The sequence below is a fragment of the Hevea brasiliensis genome, chromosome 10 (assembly GCF_030052815.1).
Source record: "Hevea brasiliensis isolate MT/VB/25A 57/8 chromosome 10, ASM3005281v1, whole genome shotgun sequence".
In the NCBI taxonomy this organism is placed as follows: domain Eukaryota; kingdom Viridiplantae; phylum Streptophyta; class Magnoliopsida; order Malpighiales; family Euphorbiaceae; genus Hevea; species Hevea brasiliensis.
The window spans coordinates 70,562,144-70,589,139 of record NC_079502.1 but is presented as its reverse complement, the minus strand read 5'-3'; positions in this window follow the sequence as shown (position 1 = coordinate 70,589,139).

Genomic DNA, 26,996 nt, shown 5'->3' with positions numbered 1-26,996 from the left:
CAAGAAAATATTTAGAAAAAATTTTCAATCGGTACAGACAATTCTGACCCGTTAAGCCAAACGGAGGGCATTTTGGTCATTTCGCCTTCAGAGATGATTTTTGGCCGACTTGTCCAGTTGAGTAAATAATTATTATGACATAAAATATGAATTAAGAGTGATGAAAAATTAATGTAAAGCTAGTAGAAAAGAAAAGAAAAGAAAAATCCATAAAAAGCAAATTATGACATCATTATGATGTCAATTAAAAGTTTCCACCAATTGCATTTAAACAACCATTTAACTAACTAATAAAAGAGATAAATAAAGACCAAAGAAAACAAAAAGTAAACAGCCATCTTCTTCCCAAATCCCAGCGGCACCATAGCCAAGAAACCCTCCATTTTTTTTTCTTCTTCATTCAAGCTTAAAGATCTCTCAAACCTCACCTCAAAACCCTAAGTCACTTTCACTAAAATTTATCCTTACTGTAACACCCCTAAGTTCGGTAGTGCGTTCTGCTGCTCCAGTGACCAGTGTTGTCCGGACAGCTAGGATGCCTAGAACCACACTTCAATGAGAGTGAGGAGACATAAAATAATGAAATAAAAGAAAAGAAAGTACAAGAAAAACAAAGGAAAAATGATTGCAAAGAAATGTGATCAAGTTAAACGAGCCGGGAAACCTAACGATGGGTGACCGCACTGGGAAGTCACGGCGTGGACCGTTGACTGGCCCTGGACTGCGGGGAACCCTGGAAAACATTTTTAGGACATAAATAGAACCTTATTGAAGAATAAATATCATTAGAAAGATCAAAGAAAAATTAAATAATTAGTACAAAGAAAAGTGAGAAATCGAAAAACAGACAAAACCCGGTAATACCGAAAAATCGGGAAAGCCACCCGAACAGGGGCATTATGGTCATTTGACATCCCGAAGTGTCTTTTGACCTAAATGTCCATTAAAAATAAATAATATTACACTTAGAAAATAAAATGAAAAATTAGTTTAGTGGTACCTAATGCAAATAACCAAAAGTGGAGTGAAAATTGTGTAATTAGCACTTTAAGCTTATAATATGATTTAAATGTGGTGAGTGGACCACTAGGGAATTAATTAAGGACTAAAGGGGCAGGTGTACACCCATTATACAATCTGCCATTTCATCTTCAAGCTTGGGAATTGCCATGGCCGTATGAAATTCTCCAAAAACCTCCATGGCCGCAAATTGAAAAAGCTCCATTAACCACCTTCATTTCACCTCCAATCACCTAAGTGGCTTCATTAAAAATGGTCTACACATCACAAGGAAGATATGGATACCAAATTTGAGAAGTTTGGTGAGGGTTTAGCAAGTTACAATTAAAGGTAAGTTTGCATTTTTGAGAATTTCTTTGTTAAAGTTTTTATGCATGTTATGGGTATTGGTTTGGTGAAGGAAAATTTTGAGTTTGAAGGGTTATTGTTGTTGCCATTTTGGACAGCCATGGGTCACGTTTTTGATGAGGTATTTGTGTATATAATTGATGAGAAATAATGTTAATCATGGTGATTTAGTAACCTAGTGATTTAATGCATGTATATATGGTGAATGATGCACTTGGATGGGAATTGGTAACTTGGACAGCACTTTGATGTTGAAGGACAAATTTGGGCAGCCTTGGGGACACTTGAATAAATGTGTATATTCATGGGAGTGTTGGCAGAATTGTGGCATTAAGGAATGAAGGATATGTGTATGAAATTATTGTGTAAAGTGTATGTGAGAATTAGTGGTGTTTAGGTGTGTATGTAATGGTATTGAGATATTGTAAATGTGAATTATATTTGGTGTGTTGAGGGTAATGGTAATCTACCCAAAATAATGTTAATGTAAAGTAGATTATACTGTGGTTAATGCACCAAAACAGATTGGTAGTGAAGTGAACCAAATTGCAAGGTATATGTGTGTTTGAAGTGGGGTGTGAAATGCATATTGAGGGCAGTGTACATTTTAGCCCATAACCTGAAATGTGTAACCTCAATTGGTATGAGACCAATTTGAGGTGAAACTAGGCACAAAATGTGCCAACTTTCATTGAGAAACCATACCAAAATTCTGCTTGCAAGTTGATGTGAAAAATGACCAATTCGGATTAGATACACTTGAGACCTAAAAACTGACCATTTGGGCAGCAGTGAGTATTTAGGCCATAACTCACTCAAAACAGGTCCAATTGACCTGAAATTTTAACCATGAATAGTTAAGACCCATACCTACAAGTCTTATGAAGACACCAAAGCCCAGAAATGACCATAAGCAAGTCAAAAAGCTTGCACAAGTTCGGGTCCAAAAACTGGCCGAACCAGAGTTGACCAAATTGACCTAAAATTGACCTAAAATGGTACCATTTGACCAGCAATAGTATAATGACCATAACTTGGTCTACTTAACTCGGATTGACCTGAAATTTTGCCCCGCGTGCAATAAGACCTAGATCTACAAGTTTGTAGTTTCGACCGAGACCCGAAAACCGAGGGAACTAGATCGTCCGGTTAGGTCAAACCAGTGTTCCGGAATCCAGCAATTTGCATTAAAATGCACTAAGCAAGGAAGTGACTTTGGTAAAACATACCAAATCTAAAACCTTATCGAATGTGACATATTAACGACACTAAAACCTAATTTACCTAAAACGCAATGAGGGTCGGTATATTAGGTGACTAAGTGAATAATTGAGTTCAGTGCATTATTTACCAAACACCATCGATAGAGACAGTTTAATTTAGCACTGAAACACTTCAAATTGTGTTTCTCAGTTAACAAGGACTCAGCAAAAGGGAAAGAAATACTGAGTCAAAACCAGGAGACAAATATCAGAGGTTTGTGCACAACAACTATTTCTTTTGAATTATTTTCAATGGAAATAAATATTGACTATTTGCATATCATTGTTTTAAATTGTGGAAATGTGTTTGGTGGACACTTATTGATTGAAAAACATTGTGAATGGTTTGAAACTGTGAAAAATTGTTTGAATGGTATTTGATGGATACTTATTGATTGAAAAGCACTGTAAATGGTTTTTGTGGAAATTGAAGTGAATTACGAATTGTGTTGCCATTTTGTGAATGAAATTATAACTTTGGAAATTTATTGGATTCTTATGGATCATTTGAATAAAATGTTTGGAATTGTTTTGACTCACAATTGGCATGACACTGATAATATGTTCCTCCTCCATTAATGGGGTGAGTGTGGTTATTCCTCCCTCTTTGACTTACCAGTCTGGGGTGAGTATGATTATGTTCCTCCCTCTTTGACTTCCCAGTCTGAGGTGAGTATGGATGAGTACTCATTATATAGCTAGCTTCCTCCCTCATTGATTTCGATTATTGGGGTGAGTATGTCTTGTCGTGGTGTACAACACGGCATATATGGAAAAATTGTGTCATGACTTAAATTGTGATATTGATTGGCAACACTGTATTCTTCAGTTATTTGATCGAATTGTGTTATTGATTTGCAAAACGATATTATTCAATTATTTGATCGAATTGTGTTATTGATTTGCAAACGATATTATTGATTATTTGATCAAATTGTGTCATTGATTGGAAAAAAACTGTGTTATTCAGTAATTTGATCAAATTGTGTATGAATTGGCAATACGGTATTCTTAAGCTATTTGACTAAATTGTGTTATTATGAATTTTGATAATTTGTGAATTGGAGTTTAAATTCCTTATGACATTCATTGTCTTGAAATCAACTATGGTTTTAAGTATCCACTAATGATATGATTTATGAATTGTGATTTAAAATTGTATTTGGTAAATGTTGTGCACCACTGAGACATTGTCTCAGCGATAGCTTTTCATTCTTTATCGCGGTAGAGAGACAGACAGAGGCGTGAGGCTAAGTCGCTAGTATCGCCATGAGAGATTTTTGGGTATAGTGAGTATACCACATGTGGCATTTTGTCTTGTAATGTATATTCCTTTGTATGTATATTTTGTTCTTGGTTTTGAGCGATTGTAAATTTAAGTTGTACAATAAAGTTGTAAAATAATTATGAGTTATTTGGCTTGTAAAAATTGTGTTATATCTTTGTATCTTAGTCTTTGAAAATCACTGTGGATTTGACTTGAGAAATGTGTTGTGTTGATAAAAATGTTGGAGTTGAGATTTGAAAATATATTGAAGTGCTTTTACAGGTTTTTCAAGAAGCTATTTTGTCCAAAATACAAATGGCACCTTGCCAAAATTTTCTGAATACTCCAAATAAATCAAATGAGTTAGTTGTTTCACTTGATTCACCAAAGTCTTTCACACTGTAAATAGTGCTCACCACTGTAAAAGAAGAAAAGTTTTTAAAATCCCTTGTAGTGTATTTAATGGATTATCGATGACGGAGTTGGTAATTCATTAGGTATACTACTGGGATCATGTTATGCCTTACAGAGGGTAGGGTGTGACATGTTTTAGTGGTATCGAGCAATGGTTTTAAAGTGAATTTGAATTGAATTTGAAATCTTTATGTCGGTAACTACAATTTGCTCAAATGTTTGATACATACAGTACATTACATTATAAATATGCACTAACGGGAGGAAATCTCCTTGTATTATTATACAGAGTTCAGGGGAAATAAATTTTGATGCATTAGTGACTAGTCCTTTAGGATAAGGATTGTGATAACAAGTGAAATTAGTTTTGGAAGAGTTTATCGTGAAAAATATTTGTGACACACCATAAAATTATAAGCTAATTGGCGAGCCTACTTAATGTAAGGCGAGAGGGCGTAAAAAGTAAGATGCGATAATGGAATTGCTCTAGATGAGGGCAAGGAGGTTCTTGTTAGAAATTGCTAATGGATATTGTAATCGAATAAGATTCGAATATCGTGAATTCAAAAAGAATAAAAGATAACAAAGTTTGATCTATTGGGATGTATCGTAGTAAGTATGCAATGTTCTTGATGTTTATCTTTGTAGCTGCAGATTCTGATCGACTTGAGATTATTGTGTAGAGCTACGTACTACGATAGTACACCTAGATAAGAATAGTTGCCAACGGCATCTGTTTTGGTATAGTTATGCCATGACAGAATTTAATTGTTAGAAATAAGTTTGAAAATCCTACTTAGGGATCTAAAACTCAAAAGTTAGAATATCGAAAGGTTCTGATTCATTACAAAAGGAAGTAAGTTATAGAATATTGTGAGATAAAAAGAGTTACGAGTAGAGATTTGAACAGTTGATTCATATGTAACAAAGAAATATTACGAATGTGAGGAAGACTATGGATTAGAATGGTCAGAGGACCAATGACTGATGAATGATTCTAACATGACCTCAAGGGTCATTCAGGAAGCAACGTGAACCGAAATATTAGACAACATAATAGTAAGAGGAGATTGGTGTTATCCAAACAAATCAAACATTGTATTAGATTGTTAAAAGACTTATACAAATTTGAGGAAAAGAAAATTATACGATCATATAGAAAGGAGAAAATAAACGTATGACTATTGTAAGATGACTCTTTGGGTAAAATTTCGTGGACGAAATTTATTTAAGGGGAGAATTGTAACACCCTAAGTTCGGTGAGTGCGTTCTGGCTCCGGTGACCGGTGTTGTCAGGACAGCTAGGATGCCTAGAACCACACTTCAATGAGAGTGAGGAGACATAAAATAATGAAATAAAAGAAAAGAAAGTACAAGAAAAACAAAGGAAAAATGATTGCTAAGAAATGTGATCAAGTTAAGCAGTAGGAAACCTAACGATGGGTGACCTTTGGGAAGTCACGGCGTGGACCGTTGGTCGTACTGGAATGAGGAACCACGGAAAACATTTTTAGGACATAAATAGAACCTTATTGAAGAATAAATATCATTAGAAAGATCAAAGAAAAATTAAATAATTAGTACAAAGAAAAGTGAGAAATCGAAAAACAGACAAAACCGTAATCTGAAAAATCGGAAAGCCACGAGCAGGGCATTATGGTCATTTGACATCCCGAAGTGTCTTTTGACCTAAATGTCCATTAAAAATAAATAATATTACACTTAGAAAATAAAATGAAAAATTAGTTTAGTGGTACCTAATGCAAATAACCAAAAGTGGAGTGAAAATTGTGTAATTAGCACTTTAAGCTTATAATATGATTTAAATGTGGTGAGTGGACCACTAGGGAATTAATTAAGGACTAAAGGGGCAGGTGTACACCCATTATACAATCTGCCATTTCATCTTCAAGCTTGGGAATTGCCATGGCCGTATGAAATTCTCCAAAAACCTCCATGGCCGCAAATTGAAAAAGCTCCATTAACCACCTTCATTTCACCTCCAATCACCTAAGTGGCTTCATTAAAAATGGTCTACACATCACAAGGAAGATATGGATACCAAATTTGAGAAGTTTGGTGAGGGTTTAGCAAGTTACAATTAAAGGTAAGTTTGCATTTTTGAGAATTTCTTTGTTAAAGTTTTTATGCATGTTATGGGTATTGGTTTGGTGAAGGAAAATTTTGAGTTTGAAGGGTTATTGTTGTTGCCATTTTGGACAGCCATGGGTCACGTTTTTGATGAGGTATTTGTGTATATAATTGATGAGAAATAATGTTAATCATGGTGATTTAGTAACCTAGTGATTTAATGCATGTATATATGGTGAATGATGCACTTGGATGGGAATTGGTAACTTGGACAGCACTTTGATGTTGAAGGACAAATTTGGGCAGCCTTGGGGACACTTGAATAAATGTGTATATTCATGGGAGTGTTGGCAGAATTGTGGCATTAAGGAATGAAGGATATGTGTATGAAATTATTGTGTAAAGTGTATGTGAGAATTAGTGGTGTTTAGGTGTGTATGTAATGGTATTGAGATATTGTAAATGTGAATTATATTTGGTGTGTTGAGGGTAATGGTAATCTGCCCAAAATAATGTTAATGTAAAGTAGATTATACTGTGGTTAATGCACCAAAACAGATTGGTAGGAAGTGAACCAAATTGCAAGGTATATGTGTGTTTGAAGTGGGGTGTGAAATGCATATTGAGGGCAGTGTACATTTTAGCCCATAACCTGAAATGTGTAACCTCAATTGGTATGAGACCAATTTGAGGTGAAACTAGGCACAAAATGTGCCAACTTTCATTGAGAAACCATACCAAAATTCTGCTTGCAAGTTGATGTGAAAAATGACCAATTCGGATTAGATACACTTGAGACCTAAAACTGACCATTTGGGCAGCAGTGAGTATTTAGGCCATAACTCACTCAAAACAGGTCCAATTGACCTGAAATTTTAACCATGAATAGTTAAGACCCATACCTACAAGTCTTATGAAGACACCAAAGCCCAGAAATTACCATAAGCAAGTCAAAAGCTTGCACAAGTTCGGGTCCAAAACTGGCCGAACCAGAGTTGACCAAATTGACCTAAAATTGACCTAAAATGGTACCATTTGACCAGCAATAGTATAATGACCATAACTTGGTCTACTTAACTCGGATTGACCTGAAATTTTGCCCGCGTGCAATAAGACCTAGATCTACAAGTTTGTAGTTTCGACCGAGACCCGAAAACCGAGGGAACTAGATCGTCGGTTAGGTCAAACCAGTGTTCGAATCGGCAATTTGCATTAAAATGCACTAAGCAAGGAAGTGACTTTGGTAAAACATACCAAATCTAAAACCTTATCGAATGTGACATATTAACGACACTAAAACCTAATTTACCTAAAACGCAATGAGGGTCGGTATATTAGGTGACTAAGTGAATAATTGAGTTGATGCATTATTTACCAAACACCATCGATAGAGACAGTTTAATTTAGCTGAAACACTTCAAATTGTGTTTCTCGATTAACAAGGACTCGGCAAAGGAAAGAAATCGAGTCAAGACCAGGAGACAAATATCAGAGGTTTGTGCAAAACAAATGTTTATTTTTAATTATTTTCAATGGAAATAAATATTGACTATTTGCATATAATTGTTTTAAATTGTGGAAATTTTTTTGGTGTACACTTATTGATTGAAAAACATTGTGAATGGTTTGAATGTGTGAAAAATTGTTTGAATGGTATTTGATGGATACTTATTGATTGACAAGAACTGTAAATGGATTTTCTGGCAATTGAATTGAATTACTAATTGTGTTGCCATTTTGTGAATGAAATTATAAATTTGGAAATTTATTTGATTCTTACTGATCATTTGAATAAAATGTTTGGAATTGTTTTGACTCACAATTTGCATGACACGATAATATGTTCCTCCTCCATTAATGGGGTGAGTGTGGTTATTCCTCCCTCTTTGACTTACGATGCAGGGTGAGTATGATTATGTTCCTCCCTCTTTGACTTCGATCGAGGTGAGTATGGATGAGTACTCATTATATAGCTAGCTTCCTCCCTCATTGATTTCGATTATTGGGGTGAGTATGTCTTGTCGTGGTGTACAACACGGCATATATGGAAAAAATTGTGTCATGACTTAAATTGTGATATTGATTGGCAACCTTGTATTCTCGGTTATTTGATCGAATGGTGTTATTGATTTGCAAAGCGATATTATTCAATTATTTGATCGAATTGTGTTATTGATTTGCAAAGCGATATTATTGATTATTTGATCAAATTGTGTCATTGATTGGAAAAAAGCGTGTTATTGATAATTTGATCAAATTGTGTATGAATTGGCAATACGGTATTCTTAAGCTATTTGACTAAATTGTGTTATTATGAATTTTGATAATTTGTGAATTGGAGTTTAAATTCCTTATGACATTCATTGTCTTGAAATCAACTATGGTTTTAAGTATCCACTAATGATATGATTTATGAATTGTGATTTAAAATTGTATTTGGTAAATGTTGTGCACCATCTGAGACATTGTCTCGTGATAGCTTTCATTCTTTGTCGCGGTAGAGAGCAGACAGGCGAGGCTAGAGTCGCTAGTATCGCCATGAGAGATTTTTGGGTATAGTGAGTATACCACATGTGGCATTTTGTAATGTATATTCCTTTGTATGTATATTTTGTTCTTGGTTTTGAGCATTTGTAAATTTAAGTTGTACAATAAAGTTGTAAAATAATTATGAGTTATTTGGCTTGTAAAAATTGTGTTATATTTTTGTATCTTAGTCTTTGAAAATCACATGGATTTGACTTGAGAAATGTGTTGTGTTGATAAAAATGTTGGAGTTGAGATTTGAAAATATATTGAAGTGCTTTTCTGAGGTTTTAGAAGAAGCTGTTTTGTCCAAAATACAAATGGCACCTTGCCAAAATTTTCTGAATACTCCAAATAAATCAAATGAGTTAGTTGTTTCACTTGATTCACCAAAGTCTTTCACACTGTAAATAGTGCTCACCACTGTAAAAGAAGAAAAGTTTTTAAAATCCCTTGTAGTGTATTTAATGGATTATCGATGAAGAGTTGGTAATTCATTAGGTATACTCTGGGATCATGTTATGCCTTACGGAGGGTAGGGTGTGACATGTTTTAGTGGTATCGAGCAATGGTTTTAAAGTGAATTTGAATTGTGAATTTGAAATCTTTATGTCGGTAACTACAATTTGCTCAAATGTTTGATACATACAGTACATTACATTATAAATATGCACTAACGGGAGGAAATCTCCTTGTATTATTGTACAGAGGAGTTCAGGAAATAAATTTTGATGCATTAGTGACTAGTCCTTTAGGATAAGGATTGTGATAACAAGTGAAATTAGTTTTGGAAGAGTTTATCGTGAAAAATATTTCTTGACACACCATAAAATTATAAGCTAATTGGCGAGCCTACTTAATGTAAGGCGAGAGGGCGTAAAAGTAAGATCACGATAATGGAATTGCTCTAGATGAGGGCAAGGAGGTTCTTGTTAGAAATTGCTAATGGATATTGTAATCAGAATAAGATTCGAATATCAGTGAATTCAAAAAGAATAAAAGATAACAAAGTTTGATCTATTGGGATGTATCGTAGTAAGTATGCAATGTTCTTGATGTTTATACTGTAAGCTGCAGATTACAGTACTGACTTGAGATTATTGTGTAGAGCTACGTACTACCCGATAGTACACCTAGATAAGAATAGTTGCCAGCGGCATACATTTTAGTATAGTTATGCCATGTGAATTTAATTGTTAGAAATAAGTTTGAAAATCCTACTTAGGGATCTAAAACTCAAAAGTTAGAATATCGAAAGGTTCTGATTCGATTACAAAGGAAGTAAGTTATAGAATATTGTGAGATAAAAAGAGTTACGAGTAGAGATTTGAACAGTTGATTCATATGTAACAAAGAAATATTACGAATGTGAGGAAGACTATGGATTAGAATGGTCAGAGGACCAATGACTGATGAATGATTCTAACATGACCTCAAGGGTCATTCAGGAAGCAACGTGAACCGAAATATTAGACAACATAATAGTAAGAGGAGATTGGTGTTATCCAAACAAATCAAACATTGTATTAGATTGTTAAAAGACTTATACAAATTTGAGGAAAAGAAAATTATACGATCATATAGAAAGGAGAAAATAAGCGTATGACTATTGTAAGATGACTCTCGGGTAAAATTTCGTGGGCGAAATTTATTTAAGGGGGAGAATTGTAACACCCTAAGTTCGGTAGTGCGTTCTGCTGCTCCAGTGACCAGTGTTGTCCGGACAGCTAGGATGCCTAGAACCACACTTCAATGAGAGTGAGGAGACATAAAATAATGAAATAAAAGAAAAGAAAGTACAAGAAAAACAAAGGAAAAATGATTGCAAAGAAATGTGCTCAAGTTAAGCAGTAGGAAACCTAACGATGGGTGACCACCTTTGGGAAGTCACGGCGTGGACCGTTGGTACTCGACTGCGGGAACCACGGAAAACATTTTTAGGACATAAATAGAACCTTATTGAAGAATAAATATCATTAGAAAGATCAAAGAAAAATTAAATAATTAGTACAAAGAAAAGTGAGAAATCGAAAAGCAGACAAAACCAGTATCTGAAAAATCGGAAAGCCACGAGCAGGGCATGATGGTCATTGGACATCCCGAAGTGTCTTATGACCTAACTGTCCATTAAAAATAAATAATATTACACTTAGAAAATAAAATGAAAAATTAGTTTAGTGGTACCTAATGCAAATAACCAAAAGTGGAGTGAAAATTGTGTAATTAGCACTTTAATCTTATAATATGATTTAAATGTGGTGAGTGGACCACTAGGGAATTAATTAAGTACTAAAGGGGCAGGTGTACACCCATTATACAATCTGCCATTTCATCTTCAAGCTTGGGAATTGCCATGGCGTATGAAATTCTCCAAAAACCTCCATGGCATAAATTGAAAAAGCTCCATTAACCACCTTCATTTCACCTCCAATCACCTAAGTGGCTTCATTAAAAATGGTCTACACATCACAAGGAAGATATGGATACCAAATTTGAGAAGTTTGGTGAGGGTTTAGCAAGTTACAATTAAAGGTAAGTTTGCATTTTTGAGAATTTCTTTGTTAAAGTTTTTATGCATGTTATGGGTATTGGTTTGGTGAAGGAAAATTTTGAGTTTGAAGGGTTATTGTTGTTGCCATTTTGGACAGCCATGGGTCACGTTTTTGATGAGGTATTTGTGTATATAATTGATGAGAAATAATGTTAATCATGGTGATTTAGTAACCTAGTGATTTAATGCATGTATATATGGTGAATGATGCACTTGGATGGGAATTGGTAACTTGGACAGCACTTTGATGTTGAAGGACAAATTTGGGCAGCCTTGGGGACACTTGAATAAATGTGTATATTCATGGGAGTGTTGGCAGAATTGTGGCATTAAGGAATGAAGGATATGTGTATGAAATTATTGTGTAAAGTGTATGTGAGAATTAGTGGTGTTTAGGTGTGTATGTAATGGTATTGAGATATTGTAAATGTGAATTATATTTGGTGTGTTGAGGGTAATGGTAATCTGCCCAAAATAATGTTAATGTAAAGTAGATTATACTGTGGTTAATGCACCAAAACAGATTGGTAGGGAAGTGAACCAAATTGCAAGGTATATGTGTGTTTGAAGTGGGGTGTGAAATGCATATTGAGGGCAGTGTACATTTTAGCCCATAACCTGAAATGTGTAACCTCAATTGGTATGAGACCAATTTGAGGTGAAACTAGGCACAAAATGTGCCAACTTTCATTGAGAAACCATACCAAAATTCTGCTTGCAAGTTGATGTGAAAAATGACCAATTCGGATTAGATACACTTGAGACCTAAAACTGACCATTTGGGCAGCAGTGAGTATTTAGGCCATAACTCACTCAAAACAGGTCCAATTGACCTGAAATTTTAACCATGAATAGTTAAGACCCATACCTACAAGTCTTATGAAGACACCAAAGCCCAGAAATTACCATAAGCAAGTCAAAAGCTTGCACAAGTTCAGGTCCAAAACTGGACGAACCCCACTTGACCAAATTGAAATCAAATTTACCTAAAGTGGTACCATAAGACCAGCAATACTATAATGACCATAACTTGGTCTACTTAACTCGGATTGACCTGAAATTTTGCCCGCGTGCAATAAGACCTAGATCTACAAGTTTGTAGTTTCGACCGAGACCCGAAAACCGAGGGAACTAGATCGTCCGGTTAGGTCAAACCAGTGTTCCGGAATCCAGCAATTTGCATTAAAATGCACTAAGCAAGGAAGTGACTTTGGTAAAACATACCAAATCTAAAACCTTATCGAATGTGACATATTAACGACACTAAAACCTAATTTACCTAAAAGCGCAATGAGGGTCGGTATATTAGGTGACTAAGTGAATAATTGAGTTCAGTGCATTATTTACCAAACACCATCGATAGAGACAGTTTAATTTAGCACTGAAACACTTCAAATTGTGTTTCTCAGTTAACAAGGACTCAGCAAAAGGGAAAGAAATACTGAGTCAAAACCAGGAGACAAATATCAGAGGTTTGTGCACAACAACTATTTCTTTTGAATTATTTTCAATGGAAATAAATATTGACTATTTGCATATCATTGTTTTAAATTGTGGAAATGTGTTTGGTGGACACTTATTGATTGAAAAACATTGTGAATGGTTTGAAACTGTGAAAAATTGTTTGAATGGTATTTGATGGATACTTATTGATTGAAAAGCACTGTAAATGGTTTTTGTGGAAATTGAAGTGAATTACGAATTGTGTTGCCATTTTGTGAATGAAATTATAACTTTGGAAATTTATTGGATTCTTATGGATCATTTGAATAAAATGTTTGGAATTGTTTTGACTCACAATTGGCATGACACTGATAATATGTTCCTCCTCCATTAATGGGGTGAGTGTGGTTATTCCTCCCTCTTTGACTTACCAGTCTGGGGTGAGTATGATTATGTTCCTCCCTCTTTGACTTCCCAGTCTGAGGTGAGTATGGATGAGTACTCATTATATAGCTAGCTTCCTCCCTCATTGATTTCGATTATTGGGGTGAGTATGTCTTGTCGTGGTGTACAACACGGCATATATGGAAAAATTGTGTCATGACTTAAATTGTGATATTGATTGGCAACACTGTATTCTCGATTATTTGATCGAATGGTGTTATTGATTTGCAAAGCGATATTATTCAATTATTTGATCGAATTGTGTTATTGATTTGCAAAGCGATATTTTTCAGTTATTTGATGAATTTGTTTCATTGTTTGGAAAAAAGCGTATTTATTGATAATTTGATCAAATTGTGTATGAATTGTATACGGTATTCTTAAGCTATTTGACTAAATTGTGTTATTATGAATTTTGATAATTTGTGAATTGGAGTTTAAATTCCTTATGACATTCATTGTCTTGAAATCAACTATGGTTTTAAGTATCCACTAATGATATGATTTATGAATTGTGATTTAAAATTGTATTTGGTAAATGTTGTGCACCATGAGACATTGTCTCGTGATAGCTTTCATTCTTTATCGCGGTAGAGAGACAGAGCAGGCGTGAGCTAGGTCGCTAGTATCGCCAATGAGAGATTTTTGGGTATAGTGAGTATACCACATGTGGCATTTTGTCTTGTAATGTATATTCCTTTGTATGTATATTTTGTTCTTGGTTTTGAGCGTTGTAAATTTAAGTTGTACAATAAAGTTGTAAAATAATTATGAGTTATTTGGCTTGTAAAAATTGTGTTATATTTTTGTATCTTAGTCTTTGAAAATCACATGGATTTGACTTGAGAAATGTGTTGTGTTGATAAAAATGTTGGAGTTGAGATTTGAAAATATATTGAAGTGCTTTTCTGAGTTTTAGAAGAACTGTTTTGTCAAAATACAAATGGCACCTTGCCAAAATTTTCTGAGATACTCCAAATAAATCAAATGAGTTAGTTGTTTCACTTGATTCACCAAAGTCTTTCACACTGTAAATAGTGCTCACCACTGTAAAAAGAAGAAAAGTTTTAAAATCCCTTGTAGTGTATTTAATGGATTATCGTGAAGCGGAGTTGGTAATTCATTAGGTATACTACGGGATCATGTTATGCCTTACAGAGGGTAGGGTGTGACATGTTTTAGTGGTATCGAGCAATGGTTTTAAAGTGAATTTCAATCGTGAATTTGAAATCTTTATGTCGGTAACTACAATTTGCTCAAATGTTTGATACATACAGTACATTACATTATAAATATGCACTAACGGGAGGAAATCTCCTTGTATTATTGTACAGGAGTTCAGGGAAATAAATTTTGATGCATTAGTGACTAGTCCTTTAGGATAAGGATTGTGATAACAAGTGAAATTAGTTTTGGAAGAGTTTATCGGCGAAAAATATTTGCTGACACACCATAAAATTATAAGCTAATTGGCGAGCCTACTTAATGTAAGGCGAGAGGACGTAAAAGTAAGATGCAGTAATGGAATTGCTCTAGATGAGGGCAAGGAGGTTACTGTTAGAAATTGCTAATGGATATTGTAATCAGAATAAGATTCGAATATCAGTGAATTCAAAAAGAATAAAAGATAACAAAGTTTGATCTATTGGGATGTATCGTAGTAAGTATGCAATGTTCTTGATGTTTATCTTTGTCTGCAGATTCTGATCGACTTGAGATTATTGTGTAGAGCTACGTACTACCCGATAGTACACCTAGATAAGAATAGTTGCCAACGGCATCTGTTTTGGTATAGTTATGCCATGACAGAATTTAATTGTTAGAAATAAGTTTGAAAATCCTACTTAGGGATCTAAAACTCAAAAGTTAGAATATCGAAAGGTTACAGTTCAGTACAAAAGGAAGTAAGTTATAGAATATTGACAGATAAAAAGAGTTACGGAAGTAGAGATTTGAACAGTTGATTCATATGTAACAAAGAAATATTACGAATGTGAGGAAGACTATGGATTAGAATGGTCAGAGGACCAATGACTGATGAATGATTCTAACATGACCTCAAGGGTCATTCAGGAAGCAACGTGAACCGAAATATTAGACAACATAATAGTAAGAGGAGATTGGTGTTATCCAAACAAATCAAACATTGTATTAGATTGTTAAAAGACTTATACAAATTTGAGGAAAAGAAAATTATACGATCATATAGAAAGGAGAAAATAAACGTATGACTATTGTAAGATGACTACTGGGTAAAATTTCGTGGACGAAATTTATTTAAGGGGGGGAGAATTGTAACACCCCTAAGTTCGGTAGTGCGTTCTGCTGCTCCAGTGACCAGTGTTGTCCGGACAGCTAGGATGCCTAGAACCACACTTCAATGAGAGTGAGGAGACATAAAATAATGAAATAAAAGAAAAGAAAGTACAAGAAAAACAAAGGAAAAATGATTGCAAAGAAATGTGATCAAGTTAAGCAGTAGGAAACCTAACGATGGGTGACCACCTGGAAGTCACGGCGTGGACCGTTGATCTGACTGGGGAACCACGGAAAACATTTTTAGGACATAAATAGAACCTTATTGAAGAATAAATATCATTAGAAAGATCAAAGAAAAATTAAATAATTAGTACAAAGAAAAGTGAGAAATCGAAAAACAGACAAAACCCGGTAATACCGAAAAATCGGGAAAGCCACCCGAACAGGGGCATTATGGTCATTTGACATCCCGAAGTGTCTTTTGACCTAAATGTCCATTAAAAATAAATAATATTACACTTAGAAAATAAAATGAAAAATTAGTTTAGTGGTACCTAATGCAAATAACCAAAAGTGGAGTGAAAATTGTGTAATTAGCACTTTAAGCTTATAATATGATTTAAATGTGGTGAGTGGACCACTAGGGAATTAATTAAGGACTAAAGGGGCAGGTGTACACCCATTATACAATCTGCCATTTCATCTTCAAGCTTGGGAATTGCCATGTCCGTATGATATTCTCCAAAATCCTCCATGGCCAAATTGAAAAAGCTCCATTAACCACCTTCATTTCACCTCCAATCACCTAAGTGGCTTCATTAAAAATGGTCTACACATCACAAGGAAGATATGGATACCAAATTTGAGAAGTTTGGTGAGGGTTTAGCAAGTTACAATTAAAGGTAAGTTTGCATTTTTGAGAATTTCTTTGTTAAAGTTTTTATGCATGTTATGGGTATTGGTTTGGTGAAGGAAAATTTTGAGTTTGAAGGGTTATTGTTGTTGCCATTTTGGACAGCCATGGGTCACGTTTTTGATGAGGTATTTGTGTATATAATTGATGAGAAATAATGTTAATCATGGTGATTTAGTAACCTAGTGATTTAATGCATGTATATATGGTGAATGATGCACTTGGATGGGAATTGGTAACTTGGACAGCACTTTGATGTTGAAGGACAAATTTGGGCAGCCTTGGGGACACTTGAATAAATGTGTATATTCATGGGAGTGTTGGCAGAATTGTGGCATTAAGGAATGAAGGATATGTGTATGAAATTATTGTGTAAAGTGTATGTGAGAATTAGTGGTGTTTAGGTGTGTATGTAATGGTATTGAGATATTGTAAATGTGAATTATATTTGGTGTGTTGAGGGTAATGGTAATCTGCCCAAAATAATGTTAATGTAAAGTAGATTATACTGTGGTTAATGCACCAAAACAGATTGGTAGGGAAGTGAACCAAATTGCAAGGTATATGTGTGTTTGAAGTGGGGTGTGAAATGCATATTGAGGGCAGTGTACATTTTAGCCCATAACCTGAAATGTGTAACCTCAATTGGTATGAGACCAATTTGAGGTGAAACTAGGCACAAAATGTGCCAACTTTCATTGAGAAACCATACCAAAATTCTGCTTGCAAGTTGATGTGAAAAATGACCAATTCGGATTAGATACACTTGAGACCTAAAAACTGACCATTTGGGCAGCAGTGAGTATTTAGGCCATAACTCACTCAAAACAGGTCCAATTGACCTGAAATTTTAACCATGAATAGTTAAGACCCATACCTACAAGTCTTATGAAGACACCAAAGCCCAGAAATTACCATAAGCAAGTCAAAAATCTTGCACAAGTTCGGGTCCAAAAACTGGCCGAACCAGAGTTGACCAAATTGACCTAAAATTGACCTAAAATGGTACCATTTGACCAGCAATAGTATAATGACCATAACTTGGTCTACTTAACTCGGATTGACCTGAAATTTTGCCCCGCGTGCAATAAGACCTAGATCTACAAGTTTGTAGTTTCGACCGAGACCCGAAAACCGAGGGAACTAGATCGTCCGGTTAGGTCAAACCAGTGTTCCGGAATCCAGCAATTTGCATTAAAATGCACTAAGCAAGGAAGTGACTTTGGTAAAACATACCAAATCTAAAACCTTATCGAATGTGACATATTAACGACACTAAAACCTAATTTACCTAAAACGCAATGAGGGTCGGTATATTAGGTGACTAAGTGAATAATTGAGTTCAGTGCATTATTTACCAAACACCATCGATAGAGACAGTTTAATTTAGCACTGAAACACTTCAAATTGTGTTTCTCAGTTAACAAGGACTCAGCAAAAGGGAAAGAAATACTGAGTCAAAACCAGGAGACAAATATCAGAGGTTTGTGCACAACAACTATTTCTTTTGAATTATTTTCAATGGAAATAAATATTGACTATTTGCATATCATTGTTTTAAATTGTGGAAATGTGTTTGGTGGACACTTATTGATTGAAAAACATTGTGAATGGTTTGAAACTGTGAAAAATTGTTTGAATGGTATTTGATGGATACTTATTGATTGAAAAGCACTGTAAATGGATTTTGTGGAAATTGAAGTGAATTACGAATTGTGTTGCCATTTTGTGAATGAAATTATAACTTTGGAAATTTATTGGATTCTTATGGATCATTTGAATAAAATGTTTGGAATTGTTTTGACTCACAATTGGCATGACACTGATAATATGTTCCTCCTCCATTAATGGGGTGAGTGTGGTTATTCCTCCCTCTTTGACTTACCAGTCTGGGGTGAGTATGATTATGTTCCTCCTCTTTGACTTCGACCGAGGTGAGTATGGATGAGTACTCATTATATAGCTAGCTTCCTCCTCATTGATTTCGATTATTGGGGTGAGTATGTCTTGTCGTGGTGTACAACACGGCATATATGGAAAAAATTGTGTCATGACTTAAATTGTGATATTGATTGGCAACCTTTGTATTCTCCATTATTTGATCGAATGGTGTTATTGATTTGCAAAGCGATATTATTCAATTATTTGATCGAATTGTGTTATTGATTTGCAAAACGATATTATTCGATTATTTGATCAAATTGTGTCATTGATTGGAAAAAAGCATGTTATTCAAGAATTTGATCAAATTGTGTATGAATTGGCAATACGGTATTCTTAAGCTATTTGACTAAATTGTGTTATTATGAATTTTGATAATTTGTGAATTGGAGTTTAAATTCCTTATGACATTCATTGTCTTGAAATCAACTATGGTTTTAAGTATCCACTAATGATATGATTTATGAATTGTGATTTAAAATTGTATTTGGTAAATGTTGTGCACCATCGAGACATTGTCTCGTGATAGCTTTCATTCTTTGTCGCAGTAGAGAGACAGAGCAGAGGCTAGGTCGCTAGTATCGCCAATGAGAGATTTTTGGGTATAGTGAGTATACCACATGTGGCATTTTATCTTGTAATGTATATTCACTGTATGTATATTTTGTTCTTGGTTTTGAGCGATTTGTAAATTTAAGTTGTACAATAAAGTTGTAAAATAATTATGAGTTATTTGGCTTGTAAAAATTGTGTTATATTTTTGTATCTTAGTCTTTGAAAATCACTGTGGATTTGACTTGAGAAATGTGTTGTGTTGATAAAAATGTTGGAGTTGAGATTTGAAAATATATTGAAGTGCTTTTCTGAGTTTTCAAGAACTGTTTTGTCCAAAATACAAATGGCACCTTGCCAAAATTTTACAGAATACTCCAAATAAATCAAATGAGTTAGTTGTTTCACTTGATTCACCAAAGTCTTTCACACTGTAAATAGTGCTCACCATCGTAAAAGAAGAAAAGTTTTAAAATCCCTTGTAGTGTATTTAATGGATTATCGATGAAGCGGAGTTGGTAATTCATTAGGTATACTACGGGATCATGTTATGCCTTACAGAGGGTAGGGTGTGACATGTTTTAGTGGTATCAGAGCAATGGTTTTAAAGTGAATTTCGAACTGTGAATTTGAAATCTTTATGTCGGTAACTACAACTGCTCAAATGTTTGATACATACAGTACATTACATTATAAATATGCACTAACGGGAGGAAATCTCCTTGTATTATTGTACAGGAGTTCAGGGAAATAAATTTTGATGCATTAGTGACTAGTCCTTTAGGATAAGGATTGTGATAACAAGTGAAATTAGTTTTGGAAGAGTTTATCGGCGAAAAATATTTGCTGACACACCATAAAATTATAAGCTAATTGGCGAGCCTACTTAATGTAAGGCGAGAGGACGTAAAAGTAAGATGCAGTAATGGAATTGCTCTAGATGAGGGCAAGGAGGTTACTGTTAGAAATTGCTAATGGATATTGTAATCAGAATAAGATTCGAATATCAGTGAATTCAAAAAGAATAAAAGATAACAAAGTTTGATCTATTGGGATGTATCGTAGTAAGTATGCAATGTTCTTGATGTTTATCTTTGTAGCTGCAGATTCTGATCGACTTGAGATTATTGTGTAGAGCTACGTCTACCCGATAGTACACCTAGATAAGAATAGTTGCCAACGGCATACATTTTGGTATAGTTATGCCATGACAGAATTTAATTGTTAGAAATAAGTTTGAAAATCCTACTTAGGGATCTAAAACTCAAAAGTTAGAATATCGAAAGGTTCTGATTCGGTACAAAAGGAAGTAAGTTATAGAATATTGTGAGATAAAAAGAGTTACTAAGTAGAGATTTGAGCAGTTGATTCATATGTAACAAAGAAATATTACGAATGTGAGGAAGACTATGGATTAGAATGGTGGAGGACCAATGACTGATGAATGATTCTAACATGACCTCAAGGGTCATTCAGGAAGCAACGTGAACCGAAATATTAGACAACATAATAGTAAGAGGAGATTGGTGTTATCCAAACAAATCAAACATTGTATTAGATTGTTAAAAGACTTATACAAATTTGAGGAAAAGAAAATTATACGATCATATAGAAAGGAGAAAATAAACGTATGACTATTGTAAGATGACTACTGGGTAAAATTTCGTGGACGAAATTTATTTAAGGGGGGGAGAATTGTAACACCCCTAAGTTCGGTAGTGCGTTCTGCTGCTCCAGTGACCAGTGTTGTCCGGACAGCTAGGATGCCTAGAACCACACTTCAATGAGAGTGAGGAGACATAAAATAATGAAATAAAAGAAAAGAAAGTACAAGAAAAACAAAGGAAAAATGATTGCAAAGAAATGTGATCAAGTTAAGCAATGAAACCTAACGATGGGTGATCGACTTTGGAAGTCACGGCGTGGACCGTTGATCTGCCTGATGCGGGAAACACTGGAAAACATTTTTAGGACATAAATAGAACCTTATTGAAGAATAAATATCATTAGAAAGATCAAAGAAAAATTAAATAATTAGTACAAAGAAAAGTGAGAAATCGAAAAACAGACAAAACCGGTATACTAGAAAAATCGGAAAGCCACGAACAGGGGCATTATGGTCATTTGACATCCCGAAGTGTCTTTTGACCTAAATGTCCATTAAAAATAAATAATATTACACTTAGAAAATAAAATGAAAAATTAGTTTAGTGGTACCTAATGCAAATAACCAAAAGTGGAGTGAAAATTGTGTAATTAGCACTTTAAGCTTATAATATGATTTAAATGTGGTGAGTGGACCACTAGGGAATTAATTAAGGACTAAAGGGGCAGGTGTACACCCATTATACAATCTGCCATTTCATCTTCAAGCTTTGGAATTGCCATGGCGTATGAAATTCTCCAAAAACCTCCATGGCCGCAAATTGAAAAAGCTCCATTAACCACCTTCATTTCACCTCCAATCACCTAAGTGGCTTCATTAAAAATGGTCTACACATCACAAGGAAGATATGGATACCAAATTTGAGAAGTTTGGTGAGGGTTTAGCAAGTTACAATTAAAGGTAAGTTTGCATTTTTGAGAATTTCTTTGTTAAAGTTTTTATGCATGTTATGGGTATTGGTTTGGTGAAGGAAAATTTTGAGTTTGAAGGGTTATTGTTGTTGCCATTTTGGACAGCCATGGGTCACGTTTTTGATGAGGTATTTGTGTATATAATTGATGAGAAATAATGTTAATCATGGTGATTTAGTAACCTAGTGATTTAATGCATGTATATATGGTGAATGATGCACTTGGATGGGAATTGGTAACTTGACAGCACTTTGATGTTGAAGGACAAATTTGGGCAGCCTTGGGGACACTTGAATAAATGTGTATATTCATGGGAGTGTTGGCAGAATTGTGGCATTAAGGAATGAAGGATATGTGTATGAAATTATTGTGTAAAGTGTATGTGAGAATTAGTGGTGTTTAGGTGTGTATGTAATGGTATTGAGATATTGTAAATGTGAATTATATTTGGTGTGTTGAGGGTAATGGTAATCTGCCCAAAATAATGTTAATGTAAAGTAGATTATACTGTGGTTAATGCACCAAAACAGATTGGTAGGGAAGTGAACCAAATTGCAAGGTATATGTGTGTTTGAAGTGGGGTGTGAAATGCATATTGAGGGCAGTGTACATTTTAGCCCATAACCTGAAATGTGTAACCTCAATTGGTATGAGACCAATTTGAGGTGAAACTAGGCACAAAATGTGCCAACTTTCATTGAGAAACCATACCAAAATTCTGCTTGCAAGTTGATGTGAAAAATGACCAATTCGGATTAGATACACTTGAGACCTAAAAACTGACCATTTGGGCAGCAGTGAGTATTTAGGCCATAACTCACTCAAAACAGGTCCAATTGACCTGAAATTTTAACCATGAATAGTTAAGACCCATACCTACAAGTCTTATGAAGACACCAAAGCCCAGAAATGACCATAAGCAAGTCAAAAAGCTTGCACAAGTTCGGGTCCAAAAACTGGCCGAACCAGAGTTGACCAAATTGACCTAAAATTGACCTAAAATGGTACCATTTGACCAGCAATAGTATAATGACCATAACTTGGTCTACTTAACTCGGATTGACCTGAAATTTTGCCCCGCGTGCAATAAGACCTAGATCTACAAGTTTGTAGTTTCGACCGAGACCAAAACTGAGGGAACTAGATCGTCCGTTAGGTCAAACCAGTTGTTCGGAATCCAAAGAATTTGCATTAAAATGCACTAAGCAAGGAAGTGACTTTGGTAAAACATACCAAATCTAAAACCTTATCGAATGTGACATATTAACGACACTAAAACCTAATTTACCTAAAACGCAATGAGGGTCGGTATATTAGGTGACTAAGTGAATAATTGAGTTCAGTGCATTATTTACCAAACACCATCGATAGAGACAGTTTAATTTAGCACTGAAACACTTCAAATTGTGTTTCTCAGTTAACAAGGACTCAGCAAAAGGGAAAGAAATACTGAGTCAAAACCAGGAGACAAATATCAGAGGTTTGTGCACAACAACTATTTCTTTTGAATTATTTTCAATGGAAATAAATATTGACTATTTGCATATCATTGTTTTAAATTGTGGAAATGTGTTTGGTGGACACTTATTGATTGAAAAACATTGTGAATGGTTTGAAATCGTGAAAAATTGTTTGAATGGTATTTGATGGATACTTATTGATTGAAAAGCAATCAGAAATGGTTTTTGTGGAAATTGAAGTGAATTACGAATTGTGTTGCCATTTTGTGAATGAAATTATAACTTTGGAAATTTATTGGATTCTTATGGATCATTTGAATAAAATGTTTGGAATTGTTTTGACTCACAATTGGCATGACACTGATAATATGTTCCTCCTCCATTAATGGGGTGAGTGTGGTTATTCCTCCCTCTTTGACTTACCAGTCTGGGGTGAGTATGATTATGTTCCTCCCTCTTTGACTTCCCAGTCTGAGGTGAGTATGGATGAGTACTCATTATATAGCTAGCTTCCTCCCTCATTGATTTCGATTATTGGGGTGAGTATGTCTTGTCGTGGTGTACAACACGGCATATATGGAAAAATTGTCATGACTTAAATTGTGATATTGATTGGCAACACTGTATTCTCCAGTTATTTGATCGAATGGTGTTATTGATTTGCAAAACGATATTATTCAATTATTTGATCGAATTGTGTTATTGATTTGCAAAACGATATTATTCAGTTATTTGATCAAATTGTGTCATTGATTGGAAAAAAACTGTGTTATTCAGTAATTTGATCAAATTGTGTATGAATTGGCAATACGGTATTCTTAAGCTATTTGACTAAATTGTGTTATTATGAATTTTGATAATTTGTGAATTGGAGTTTAAATTCCTTATGACATTCATTGTCTTGAAATCAACTATGGTTTTAAGTATCCACTAATGATATGATTTATGAATTGTGATTTAAAATTGTATTTGGTAAATGTTGTGCACCACTGAGACATTGTCTCAAATGATAGCTTTCATTGCCGCCGCAGTAGAGAGACAGACAGTGGCAAAGAGCTAGGTCGCTAGTATCGCCAAATGAGAGATTTTGGGTATAGTGAGTATACCACATGTGGCATTTTGTAATCAGTAATGTATATTCACTGTATGTATATTTTGTTCTTGGTTTTGAGATTGTAAATTTAAGTTGTACAATAAAGTTGTAAAATAATTATGAGTTATTTGGCTTGTAAAAATTGTGTTATATTTTTGTATCTTAGTCTTTGAAAATCACTGTGGATTTGACTTGAGAAATGTGTTGTGTTGATAAAAATGTTGGAGTTGAGATTTGAAAATATATTGAAGTGCTTTTTACAGGTTTTCTGAAGAACTGTTTTGTCCAAAATACAAATGGCACCTTGCCAAAATTTTTACAGATACTCCAAATAAATCAAATGAGTTAGTTGTTTCACTTCAGTTCACCAAAGTCTTTCACACCTGTAAATAGTGCTCACCACTGTAAAAGAAGAAAAGTTTTTAAAATCCCTTGTAGTGTATTTAATGGATTATCAGTAGACGGAGTTGGTAATTCATTAGGTATACTACGGGATCATGTTATGCCTTACAGAGGGGTAGGGTGTGACACTTACATCTTGCATAACCTTTTGGCAGCCAAGAAAAGGGAAGGAAGTGAAGTTTAAGCTTGGAAAATTCTGCCCTACAAGAGGTTAGTGCACATATATACTTAGAACTCTTTATTTCCATGTTAAAGACTTAAAAAGGAGTAAGAATTTGAAAGTCAAATGAATGAAATTTATGTTTATGTTTACCATGAATTTCGACAGCCCTAAGGAAGGAGCATGATTGAGTGTCTTGATGGACTTGGAGTGAACTAGAGATCATATTTAAAGTATGTAAATATAAGGATAATGGATTAGTTAGTTAACTAAGGCAATATGGGTGAACTTTGAATTTGGGCTAGGGTTTGGGAGTGAAAATTTGACTTGGCTTATGAAATTATTAAAGAACATTCTAATGGTCAATTAGTGACCATTTGAGGTAAGTTAACCATAATTTAGACTGAAATATAGCATGGAAAAGTGAAATGGTAGGCTGCCTAGGGACAGCAGCAAGGAAGCTGTGAATCCAGCCTGTTTGGACTGCCATATCTTTGGCTGTGTATGTTCAATTGGTGTTTGGCCAATTGTACATGAAACTAGACTTATAATAGCACAATTTTTCTGAAGAAACCATGCCCAAAAGACCAAAGCAAGTGGACCAAAAGTTGGCCCCAATCCGGATACCCTGCAAGCAAATTCTGCAGAATGACCAAATGAATAGTAATTGTTCATTTGGCCATAACTCACCGTAGAATGGTCCATTTGAAATGAAATTTTTACAGAAACAAGATGGGATATAGACAAACAACTTTCATGAAGAAACCTACCCCAAATTATGACCAGAACCTATTCAACAAGGTAGTGGCAGTCACTGTTCATTGTACTGTAGATTTGGTAAATTCTGCATATTGGAAATCCGGCCAGCTGTGGTTTTTGGACCATATCTAGAGCTACAAAACTCCAAATGGAGTGATTCAAAAAACGAAATTCAACTAGACAAAATAAGGAACAACTTTCATGTTTACCATTTCCTCAAATTTCTAAAGTAACAGTCCCTAATGGAACAGTAAACTTATGGTACAAAAACTGAAAATTCTGCCCCTTAGTGCTAAGCTTGGAAATGGATTTGGTGATTAATTCCAACAAGTTTTAAATGCAAAATGTGATACATTGGGAGTGTTAAAACCAATGCACCTATTTTCTATCCAAAAGTCAACATTTTTGTTGACTAATGAAGTGAATAGTGACACCAAAACTTGAAATTCACAAATTGAAGAATTTTAAAGTATCAAATGCCCTAATATACCTAACAAGATTGGTTTGGATAGTTTGGCATGCCAATAGGTTCGATTAGTCAGATCGCACATGGCATTATGCCATTCAGTGATTTTATGGCTTTTAGCCATTTTGATATTGTGTTGAGACTTGGCCTCGTGCCTAATATTATTCTGACTTGTTAGCTGTTCTGTTGCACACCGGGAGATACATATGTGACCGATGGTGTGACGGCCCGAGGTACTTGATACCCAGTGCCAGTTTACCCGTTTATCCAGTTCAGTCGTCCAGTATAGGTTACTTGGGCAGCCAAATGAATGAAAATGGACAAAGTTAAAGAAATAAATGAATATAACAAATACAAAACAAATAAGACATATACATTCAATACATATTTATTTTCTGCTATTTTCTTTTATTTTATTATTGCACCACTAAGCATCATTGCTTAGCGCGTTGCTTTTGCCACGTGTAGGTTCTGTAGATACTGATTGTGAGCCCAGTAGACCACAGACTGGGTGAGTTCATCCTGCAGCTCTGCATAGTGTCCGTGTCACCTCACCCTCCACAGTGCATTGGTAGGACACTAGATTTCATTTTGATATTTTGTAACTAATTTTTATTTTCTCATATGTAATCGAACTTATGAAATGTATTTTGATGTTCATGTAAATAATGAGAATTGTGTTTGTGAATGGAAAAGTGAATGTTTATCTGTGATTTATACATGATTATCACATGAGACGAGTGATTGAGAAATGAAATCGAAAAATGTTGAAATTTTGATATTGGAGTTTGGGATTGATTGAATATGAATATTGGAAGTGTTTTTCACAGGTTCCGAAGAACTGTTTTCTCCATTTTTAGCCGGTACTCTGCCGGATTTTCTTTAAAATCTTCGGAACCTCAATAAATTATAATTTTGAAAAAAAAAATGGCTCAAAGATATTATATTTCACAAGTTATATTCAAAAGCATGATAAAAGTTAATTAAGGTATAATAGAGTGTGCCGGTACACCGTGTGACATTGCTTACTCGGGTATACTGTACACGG